This window comes from Sciurus vulgaris (genome assembly GCF_902686455.1).
Source record: "Sciurus vulgaris genome assembly, chromosome: X".
Lineage (NCBI taxonomy): Eukaryota > Metazoa > Chordata > Mammalia > Rodentia > Sciuridae > Sciurus > Sciurus vulgaris.
Genome location: NC_136471.1, coordinates 3,706,801 through 3,718,519, shown reverse-complemented (window position 1 = coordinate 3,718,519; position 11,719 = coordinate 3,706,801).

Sequence of the window (11,719 nt, the reverse complement as noted above, 5' to 3'; positions counted from 1 at the left end):
TAGCTAGTGATATTCTGCTATTCCATACTGTCTTGCAATATTGTGCAGGAGTAGAAAATCAGAGCTCCTAGTCAGCCACATAATCATCAGGGCAAACAAGCGATACATTACAGCACATGGTGCTAAGCTGTGCTGTTTGGTAAGTTAGGTATATTCAATGAATGTTTTACTTAGGATATTGTCAACTTCAATGAGTTTACTGAGGCATGACCCCATTCTATTAAGTAAAAGTAGTTAGGCTTAGCGAAGACAGCACTGAGTTTGACATCAATGGATTCTTACTATGCTCCTGACTTGCTTTATGAAATGCCAAGGAACTGTTCCCCTCTCTGGTGCACTTAGACTAGTTCTACTTTCCATGTAATCCGCTGAAAAATATGAAGTAGTCATTACATGTTGGCCTTCCCTTGACTGAAGCCCAGGCCACATGTGCAGGAATTCTGGAAGGTGGTCTCATCTGTGTTGATGTAGTTCTGCAGCTACTGGCCCACCTATCTTGGAACCAATGGTTTTGGGCCTGATAATGAAGACTGCGAGGTCAGGGTTCTGCCATCCTTGGCTCCAACCAAGACAACATCCTTCCAACACCACTGAAAGAAAAAAAATATTTTTTTAAACTAGGATCTTTGGTCTATAAACACTTTTTAAAGAACACTTTCTCCCTTCTTGAGTTTAGCAATGTATATGTTGTGGCAGCCAGAGTCTCTGCTTGTTGTTCTATTCCCACAAAATTTTCAGTATTTTTCAAAGACATGTTTGATGTGTTTGTGTTGGGTTTTTGATTAACTGAATTCATGTTAGAAATCATGATATGAAATATATTAAAGTTGGTGTTTTGTTTTTCCTGTTGACCTGTCTATGTCCAAAATGAAATGTAATCTCTTTCTCTTTTGGGATTTCATAGGATGAAGTCGATATTGTTGAGGTTGAGCAGTATGGAGCACAAGAAGCTCTTCATGTCATTCAGATAGATTCCAGTTCATCTTCTGAGACTAGCATATCATCCTCTGGAATCATACAGGATTCCCAAGGTAGGTACATTCATGCACTTGAGTGGGAACTAGTGGAAGAAAAATGATGACTTAAAGGATAGTTACAATTTTTCAAATGAAAATAATGTTATACTGATAATGGAACGAAATTACTGGAGTGAAATCCAGCTTTCTTCATCTGTAAATTTGTGAGATGATTTGAGAGTAATAAAAATGAATATCTCATCACAGGTTCAAGGGCTTAGAAATGGTCTTATTCTCTCTCATTTAATTTTAATCTTCCAAAGATTGGTGGTAGATCTCAGTCCTTAGAGGAACAACATTTTATCTTTGCATACTCATACAGTCTGTTCTGCATTCCAAAGAATCCTCTTGTGATTAATTTTTTTTTTTTTTTTTTTTTTTTTTTTGCGGTGCTGGGGATTGAACCCAGGGCCTTGTGCTTGCAAGGCAAGCACTCTACCAACTGAGCTATATCCCCAGCCCATGATTAAGTTTTAATGGGAGTAGAGAGAGAAGGGATAGTTTGTCAAAAATCATGATATTTCTTGCATGAATTTCAATAGTGAACACATTCCAGAACTATAATTTTATTTAAAATTGCAAAACTTGAGGGTGGATATGTAACAGGTTGTGTCCCTAATTAATTGACTCTTACAGTAGATGATTCATATTGTGAAATCTTCATATATTGAAGTAATGCCTCTATTTTAATATTTTATTTTATTCTGTTTTCACAACCTCTGAACACAGTCTTAATGCTTCTATTTCTTAGATACTCTTAGTTAACAACGCTTCCTTTATTGCTTTCAGTCTCAAAGCTCAGATCCAAAAAAAATGTCCTTTCAAAACAATGGAAGGAGTTGAAGCCCATGAACTTATAACTGTGATTTGTAAAATTTAAAGGAGCAGTGATTGCTTTAAACCTATTATGAGGACATACCTTGTAAATTTGCAATAGAGAATTATTCATATTTATTACTGTTAAACTAATAATGGAAAAATTCTTAAAACCTTCCACACCTTGACTTTTCCAATAAAGTGGGCAACGAATTTCACTACCATTTATTGATAATTTATTTGGTTTGTTCATTTGGAATCAGAAAATCGTAAGAATACTTTTAAGATGCAAGACATATTTGGAAAGTGGTTGATAGTGGAAAAGGAGTTAAAAGTTCAGCCAAGGATCTGAATACCCAAAGTAACTAGAAAACAGAATTGTCCAAAATATTTTAAGTGGTCATCCAAAATTCGTGCCATGGTTGAAAGGCAATTTGCTCACATCCCTCTACCCAATTGACATGCTTCTGTTTTCTAAATTTTTGATTTTGGAATAATTGTGAACTTTGAAAAGTGTTGTAAAACTGGTACAAAGAAAATACACAGGAAGTTTCCTCCAGTGTTTCCTTCTCTTTTGTGATCTTAATACATTTGAAAAGTACAAACTGATATCTTATGGAATGTCCCTCAATTTCAATTTGATGTTTTCTCAAGATGATTTGCAGGAAGTGCCTTTTGAGGAAAAATGTCATGGAAGTGTATCATATCGGAACCAGTGTGCTGTTGGTCACTCTATTATTGGTGTTAACGTGATCACCTGGTGAAAGTGGTGTCTGAGGTTTCTCTCCTGTCGAGATACTATTTTCCCCTTTGTACTTAACCAAATGTTTGACAAGGGGTTACACTGAGAATATGCAAATGTACTTTTTCTTCTTAACCTCTCCAATCATTTCAGCATTATCAGTATAACTTGACTGCAGCAATGTACTTCTGTACATCTTAATGCCAATTTTCGTTTCCCTTATTCCTTATATGATTATTAGTGGGTATCCTTCTGGAAAAAAGTGTTGTTCCTTCTCCCTACTTCACTCATTCATTCATTCTCTCATTTATTCATTTATAATAGGATGGACTTATGTCATTATTTTTATGATTATTTTGTTCCCCATTATCATCATCATCTATTTTCTAGATTGTTTCAGCTCTCTGCAGTGGGTTCCCTTGTACTTTCACCATGCCTGAATCTTTCCCTCCTCACTTCCTTATTTCTGATATTATAAGTTGTTCAAGTCATTGAAATCAGCCCCTTATCTCAGGAACCTGAAGTCCTATATTTGGAGAACAGCATTTAGGAGTGAAGGCTAGAGTGCTAGGTTTACTCATTGTTAAAGGTATGGCAGTGCACCTATACCTTCTCAGTGGGCAAAGCTAGGAAAGGTATGTATATTAAGGTATGTCTGCATGTGCTCTCGGTTTATTTTAGCTTATTAAAAATAACAGCATAGGAATTCACTGATCACTTCCTACTCCAGTCCAGTACCACAGGGTTCAGTCTCACGTTTTCTCATTATGTGTTATATAAATTATTGATTCACTCAAAGCACAAAAACATATAAAAAGTAGTTTCAAGAGAGTAGGGCAAGAGCAAGCAGTAGGGGGAGTGTTTAAAGAATGATACATGTATGTATGGAAATGTCACAATGAGACCCATCAATTTGTGAAAATTCATACATATGAATATTTATAATAAAAATCCCAAAAAAAGTGGTTTCACAATTGCTAGCCCATACTCCTGCAAGTAACAAAATCATCATCTAGAGTTAATTTCTGTGTATAGTTCTGTTTATCTTCAGCATTACCGTACTCAGGTAAACCACTGTTCTCAAATTTCTTAGGTCGAACTCTTTATTCCTCACCCTTTTTAGTGTGGATATGTCACTTATTTGTACTGCAGTTAGATTCACTTGTCACAGTATCCATTCAAACTTAGGTTTTCTCATATCCTGATAATTCATAAAATAAATTTATTTTTATATTTGTATACAGCAAAATTCAGGCTTTAGGGTATTCAGTTCCTTGGGTTTTGACAAAGACAAAATGTCATCTGTCCATCACCACAGTACTACAGGAACCAGTTCCATCACCCTCCAAATTTCTTTGTGCTGCTTCTTTGTAGTCAGCCTTTGTCACCCATTGGCTGACAATTATTGATCTGTATTTCATCTCTGTAGGTTTCCTTTTTCCAGAATGTCATGTAAATGAAATCATACAGTGGTTAGTTTTTTTTCTTTCAGTGTTAGGGATAGAACTCAGGTCTTTTGTGCATGCTAGGCAAGCACCATACCACTGAGTTACATACATCACTATCCCTGATTAGCCTTTTTGATCTAGCTTCTTTTACAATACAAAATGCAATTGAAATATCCTCCATGTTTTATGAATCAGTGATTCATTACCTTGTATTACTGAGCAGTACTGTGCTTTAGGAATTTACCACAGGCTTTTATTAAAAACCCATTTACCTGTAGAAGGATATATGGCTTGTTTCCAGACTTCTGGTGATTATGAATAAAGCTGCTATAAACATCTGTGTAGAGGTTTAGCATGAATATATGGTTTTAGTTTACCTTAGTAAATTCCTGGCCATAGGATTCCTAGGTCTTACAGGAGGTGTATGTTTAACTATTTTAGAACCTGTCAAACTCTTCTAAAACGACTCTCCAATTTTCATTACTCAGTGTTCTCCATGGTTCTCTTCAGCCATATCAAAACACCTCAAAGAGCACTTTTAAGGTCTCATAATCTGGGGAACCCCACTGTTCAGAAGTGATATATGACTAGATTTTATTTGGTTTTATCAGTTGGATAGCACCAAGTTTCCAGAAGCAAAAGCAAAAGAATTCTATAACAAAGTGACACTACAACTAGACTGGATTGACACACCAGCATAAGCCAGGGGTTAGGCAGAGGTCAATTCAAACATTCCCTCCTTTACTTTCATTTTCAAATGTGAATGGATTTTAAAATCATGTTCTGAATGATTTCTGGTACCTGACACATCCTCATCCTGGATGTAAAATAAAGCTGTACTCTTCTGTTGTGTTGTAACTTTGACAACATTGCTACTTTTGCTTTTTCAGTCATGAGTGTGCTTTCTTCCTCAGATTCCTCATCTTTGCAGAGCTTTGATTTTGAACCTGACATGGACCTGAGGAAGCGGGAGGACCCCATTGACCTGGAATATTCAGTGGATTCTGAATATATAGATGACTCCGTGGACCAGGATGATGTTGTTGACCTAGTGGCCCAAGATGCCCCAGTGGAGCCAGAATTCCCAGAAAATTCATGGGACTCAGTAGATCAGGATGATGATGTGGAGTTTGTGGGGCAGGAGGTCTTCCCTACCTCCAGCATGACTGCTAGTAGTGATGCTCAGGTACATCTGGGAGTCTTGCTGTACACATTTGTCTGGACATCTAAACTTATAAAAAGTCCCAAATTGTCACCCTTGTGCCCAGTTTTACTTTGCAAAAAGCATGTTTTTTCCTTTTTTTAAAACTGTATCACTAATTCTGGTATACTGGATTTTCAAATGCAACTGAGAACCTGGTAGGCCTTCACAAAGAGGTAGTTTGAAGGTTTCCTAAGACTGAATCTCTGTTCTCATCATGTGACATGTACAAAGGCACTTTATACTTCAGAGATGTTTGAGCCAAATAGGAAGCTTGACTACTAGGAACATACAGGATTTTTAGGAACCATGACCCCTTATCACCTGTGAGCGAATGCTAAACCATCTCAAGGGAAGACAACTTTCCTGCTCACCCATATCAAGCCTCTCACACCCCAAGATAGGTTTTCCCAGTGAAGTTTGTGTTATGTCAGAACATACATTTCAGAATTAGAGATATATCCAATCATCAAATGTCAGTGCCAATACACAGTCCAAAGCCTAATTCAAACAGATGGATTAACTACTCTGCATCTCCTCTATCCTCAAATTTGTGTACACAGTCACAGATTTAGACAATCATCTTTTATATTAGATAGGATTATTAAAAATCACGATTGGAAATCAAGGAAATGAGTTTATGGTCAGTTGTGTGGAAATGTGTACATCAATTACTGGGTTAAACATGAGTCACTTTATCCCTAATGCCAAAAGCTTCCTCATCTAATGAAAAAAACTGAGAATTAGAAGGTTGTTATTTGAGTTTGGCCCTAGCAGTGTGACCTTGACAAGTTCCTGAGCCTTAGTTTCTCTGTCTTGAAAAGTTTTGCCTTTGCAGGGATTTGTGGACTGCTGCGAAATTTAACTACTCAGAAAGATTTCCTTTTTTATTTGGTACCAGGAATTGAACCCAGGGACATTTAACCATTGAACCACATCCCAGTCCTTTTTTGTTTATTTCAAGACACAGTCTCACTAACTTGTTTAGGGCCTTCTAAGTTGCTGAGGCTGGCCTCAAACTTGTGATGCTCCTGCCTCTGCCAACAGAGTCGCTGGGATTATAAGCATGAGCCCACGCACCTTGCTCAGAAGGAAATTTTTGTGGTAATCTGCATTGTCCTTATTATATTAATAAATTGTTGTTCTCCTTTCACTGTTGAAGATTCTCTTCTTCTTGGATTAATTTAAAATTAATTATGTACAACTTTTTGCTTGATATTGCCAAAATAACCAGGAATGAGTTTGTGCAATCTGGCTTTGCTTGTGATAGTTTGTTGGACTTATTTCTGGTTGGCAGGTAGTTATATCCTAGATTATATCCATAAGAGGAGATGAGGATAGGGAAGGCGTAGGAAAATATGGTGTAGTCAGTAGGTGAAGACACTGGAGAAGGGAAGAGTGGGGAGGGGCAGCACAGTTTTATCTAAATAGTTGAAAAGTCTTCATGCTCATGAAGTTAGGATGTTGTTCCAGAGGATTAAACTAGGGCTGAAAGCTAAAAGCTGCAAGGCAGGCACTTTAAGATCCCTTCAAAGGAAGCCACCTGGTGAGATTATCCCTTCTCAGGTAAATTTGGGTATACTTCCCGAAACAGCGAGGCTCCTGGTCTTCGATGGAATGGTTAAAGTCAAGGTTTGGTAGCTCATTTTCCAGGAATAGTAGAGAGAAGATTTTTTTCCTGGAAATGGTCAGTGAATAGGGTAATTTGTAAGGATTGTTTCTTCTATTTCTGAGTTGAGAGAGAGAGTTAGTTTGGTACTGGGGAGTGAACCCAGGGCCTTGCGCATGCTGGGCACATACTCTACTACTGAGCTATATCCTCAGTCCCCCCACCCTTTCTTTTATTTTGAGACCGGCTCTCACTAAGTTGCTGAGGCTGGCCTGGAACTTGCCATCCTCCTGCCTCAGCCTCCCAAATGGCTGGGATGACAGGCCTGTGCCACTGTGTCTGGCAGAACTGGACAATTTTAATGGACTAAATATGCGTATATATTTGTTAATTCCAAACAAGAAAAAAAAAAAAAAACTTGTGTGGTTTTATGGTTTTCTCTGCCACACCTGGCTATGTACTCATATTAACTATACAGGGCGTTGAAGGACCATTGTGTGATATAATAGTTTTATTTTTTGGTTTCTAGATTTAGCATGTAGATGCACCCTTTCCTTGGTAATATTCTAAGTTTTTTATGGATCAAGACTCTGGCTTTTTCATCATGTCTATATATAGAGTGTCCAGTTCAGAGAAAATAAATTCATTTCCAGGTCCTGCTCCCAGTCCTGACAGATAGTTCTTTTTGAATAATGCCATCTTTTTTCTGTTCTGTTTTCAATTAAGAAGTTCTATCCACTTTCTTCATTCCCCTCTGATGTTTCCCATCTTTTCTACATGTTCCTTGTACCTTTGTTCTGTTTCAAGCCTTTGTTCTTTCTACTTTGAATGACCCAAAAACCTTATAACTGATTTTTCTCTGACTTCAAGCTGAGAGAACTCAGGGGCTGCAGGCTGACATCAGAACTAGCAGAATTCAATGTTAACAATGACAGCTTCTTACGATGCAAGAATCTACGTTTCAGGTCAGAGACCAGTTCTGCATAAGTGGCAGAAGCAAAAGTAGAGGAGGACTTGGCACTCTCAAAGAGTTAGTAGAGCAGCATGAGGCATCTTGAGTGATTTTCAGGAAGGAAATCACTGAGTTGGGCTTAGCCAGGTTTTTAGCAGGGGCTGATGTGGCTCACATCTAGCAGTGATTCCCTGTGGGCTTCCAGTGGGCACTCATGTTCCATGCCCAGAGTGTCTTGTACCTTAAGGAAAGGTGTGCACTGTCAATAAGACCTTCATGATATTGTGTCTTTACAGATGCAGTCTTCAGAGATCGAGTCCAAAAACCAGTACTCTGGGAAAATGAAAAGGTCCATTTCAGATTTCAGGGAGGCCAAACGTTTCTGTAATTCATTCCATTGTTTCACGTTCACTGATGACCTTGAAGAAACTTGTGTTTCCTCCACACAGGTATGGAAAACCCATTGTAACTGTGTAACTGAAAGGAGGTCTCATTTTCATGAGAATTTAAACTCACTTGGTTTGCCTAAAGAGATAGTGGTTACCCAGTAGGCTTCCATTCATTTGCCCAAGACAGTAAAAATCCCAGGCTAACTTGACCTGAACATATGGTAAACAACATACTTTTTTGTGTACATATGCACTGTATTATCAGGACTCTCCCAGCCAGGAGTATGACTGCAAACAAGTGTCCCACCAAAGTAGACCGCCACACAGCCTAGTGTGCACAGAAAGGAAGGATGCCTCTTGTCTTCTGCTTTGTGAGAATGGAGTGGGAGTGTTAATTACATTTCTGGGAAACTCTTGCAAACACTGAGTTACTTTTATCTCTTGTCTTTTGATGCAGGAGGATATTCAGGAACAAGAACAATACCTGCAGGAGCAGCAGCTTCAGGAGGAGGTACTGAAACAACAGGCACAGAAGCAGTCATAGTAGAAGGGAAGGGAGACAGACGTTGTAGATACCTTTGCAATGCCAACCTGGCATATCTATACCTCTACATTAACACTGTTATATTTCTGCAGAACCAGCCCATTGATTCTCCTGTCCAAATAGAAGATGAGCAAGACACCATTGACTACTATCATGATGAAGTCTCTGAGTACCAAGATGATGAGAATCATAGGTAAGAAGTGTAGGAGTAGGGAGAAAGGCTGAGATCACTGCTTTCTCCATGTGGCTATACGCTATGTCTGAGAGTGTCCCTGGGGCACCAGCAACTTTCTCATTAATAGCAACTTGACCTCAACTCATCTTTCTCTGTGACCACTAGCTTCCTTGCCTTTGCATGGATGGTGTCTGGCTAAGCAAGGAGTGATGGAATAGAGGAACCTCCACAACAAAATGACAAGATAAGGAAGCCCCAAAACTGGGGAATTAGCTACATTCCCCAAATCCAGTATCAGAGCATAGGTTGTCTGTAGAAAAGTCTTCAGTGGTCTCTGCTGACTATCTCCGGTGCTTTCAGATTCATTCCCCATCTTTGCTGGACTCTGTGAGCACAGTAGACCAGATAAAGGGGTCTCCATGGCACTAGCAATGTGGGTGTGAAACAATTGGTATACTGCTGTGAAGAGCCAAGAACACAAAAGAGTGTGTCCTGGGTAGCAGTAAGAAGGAACACACACATTTCTGCTCAGTAATAAAGTTTTTGGTTCCAAGTGCCAGAAAGAGAAGATTCTGCTAAAAAATTAAGGAGTTGATTAATAGTTGGGGGCAGAATGTTTTTTGTTTTGTTTTGTTTTAATGAATGCCAACTCTCTGAGTCAGCCCCCCAAAGCCCTCTGGGTCTTACTTTGAAATCAGTGACCCTGATGTTTGAAGTGGGTTTAGTGCCATATTTTCCAACTGACCTGATAATCAAAATCGTCAGGAATCTTTTGAAAGTATAGATTCAGAGTCTGGGATGGGTCCTTGAAAGCTGTAGTGATCCCAAAATTTTCCAGGCTTTTGGTTATGGAAAGAGCACTGAATTTGAAGTTAGGAAAATTTTCTTGTAACCTCTGCACATCCAGCAGTGTCTTTAGTGAGTTTGAGGCATGTGAAATGACTTGCATTGTCATGGCAGAACCCCGACTGCTCTCATACTAGAAAATGAACCACTTGAGACAAGTGACTGTAACTTTAGGATCTAAATTCACTTGACTTTGACAGGTTAAGTCTTACACCTAAATTGAATTTGCCCCAAGCAGCTGCTGATGGCCAGGAGAATGTATTGTGTGCCATCATTTGTAGATCGATGTCACTGCACCAAGTTTTTTCTCTTACAGTCTTCTTCCTGAGGAGCAACAGGAGTCCTTTGTGGATCAGCCACCATCAGTACATAGCCCATGGTCAGAGACAATTTCTATTAGCTGCTTTCCTCAATCTCCTATAAGTAGTGAGTCCAGCATAACTGCCCTGGAGACTCCAGAGGATTTCATGCAACTGTGGCAAGAGCTACCTAGTCCACAGCATCATTCCCTTCAAGAGGATTCTTGTCTCTCCAATGATGAGAGCTCCATGCAGGATCCACCCACCTGGGAGCAGGTACACTACCTCCTTCTTCTTTTCCCTCCAGCCTGGGTCAAGAGGGATCCTGGGCCTTTTTCCTATAAGGTGACAACACAGGAGCATGCTTTACATATGCAATCCAGACTTCAAAATTCAAAGAATTTTGATGAAATTACTATTCTCTCTAGGAGTCCTTGAGAAAAGGTGAGCTGTCTCAATGGATCTTAAATGTAATTTGTCTTTGAAACTTCTCTCAGAAATATGTTACCTGGGAAAAGTGTGATCCATGCCATGGTGTTAATGCTGAGCTCATTGCATGAGCTCAGACCCCATTCTGAACTTGCACATCTTTAATTCTGTTACAAAATCCAGAGCCTAATATGGATGTGTTTCCTCACTGTGGCAAAACCCCCAAATTCCCACTGGTGAATGTGCTTGGAATCCATCTATGAGATGCTTTGTATTAGGCAGGACACACCCATCTTGGGGACCATCCACAGTGGCCATGTTTCCAGTATGAAACCTGGTCCAAATGGGTAGTAACACAGAGGTTTTACTCCAAGGTAAGCTCCCATCAGAAGGCCCTGGAGATTGCAAACACTAAAACTTACCTTTTAGTATTTTCATTCTGGCATTAGAAATATTAATATAGCCAGGCCTGGTGGTGCATACCTGTAATCCCAGAAACTCAGGAGAGTGAGGCAGGAGGATCACAAATTCAAGAATGGCCAGACTTGAAAATTTAGCTGTCTCAAAATAAAAATAAAAAGGGTTGGAGATATAGCTCAGTCGAAGTGTGCTTGCCTAGCATGTGTGAGACCATGGGCTAGTTCCCTGGTGCTGAAAAAAATGGTGTAAAATAAAAATAAATAGGGCTGTGTATGCAGGTCAGGGGTAGAGTAACCCTACATTCAATTAACCAGTACCAGAACAAAAATCTTAATGTAGCGTAACCATTTTTTTTCCTCAGGCAAAAATAAAAAAAGACAAAAGAAAAAGAAAAAAAACAGTAAGCTAAAGAAGAATGAAATAACAGACATTTTAAGCAGCTGTTTTCACATGCCTACCTTGTCAGCTGGGCTACCAGTGCCTCTTCATGTGGTTAGTCTCTCTAAGTGATCAGAATGTTCAGTGGATCTGGTGGTTCCATTGCCAAATCACATTCTGTTAGGGCCCTTCTTCATGCCTGCTTTTGAGGTGCTGATCCTCTTGGATGGGGCCTTGAGCTGCACAAATCTAAGCAGATAGCTCAGGGAAGTTGAGAAGTTAAGATTCCAGAAAGTTGCTCAGTCAGAAGAAAGTAGTGGAGTGACCCAGGACAGGAGAGTGTGGGAGCATCAGGAGTTCCATCCTGAGGACAGATTTTCCTGGCTTAGTGCCACTGCCCCAGGTAGATTCAGATCTCCATATTTCTGCCCAGAACCCAGCCCTACTACTACACC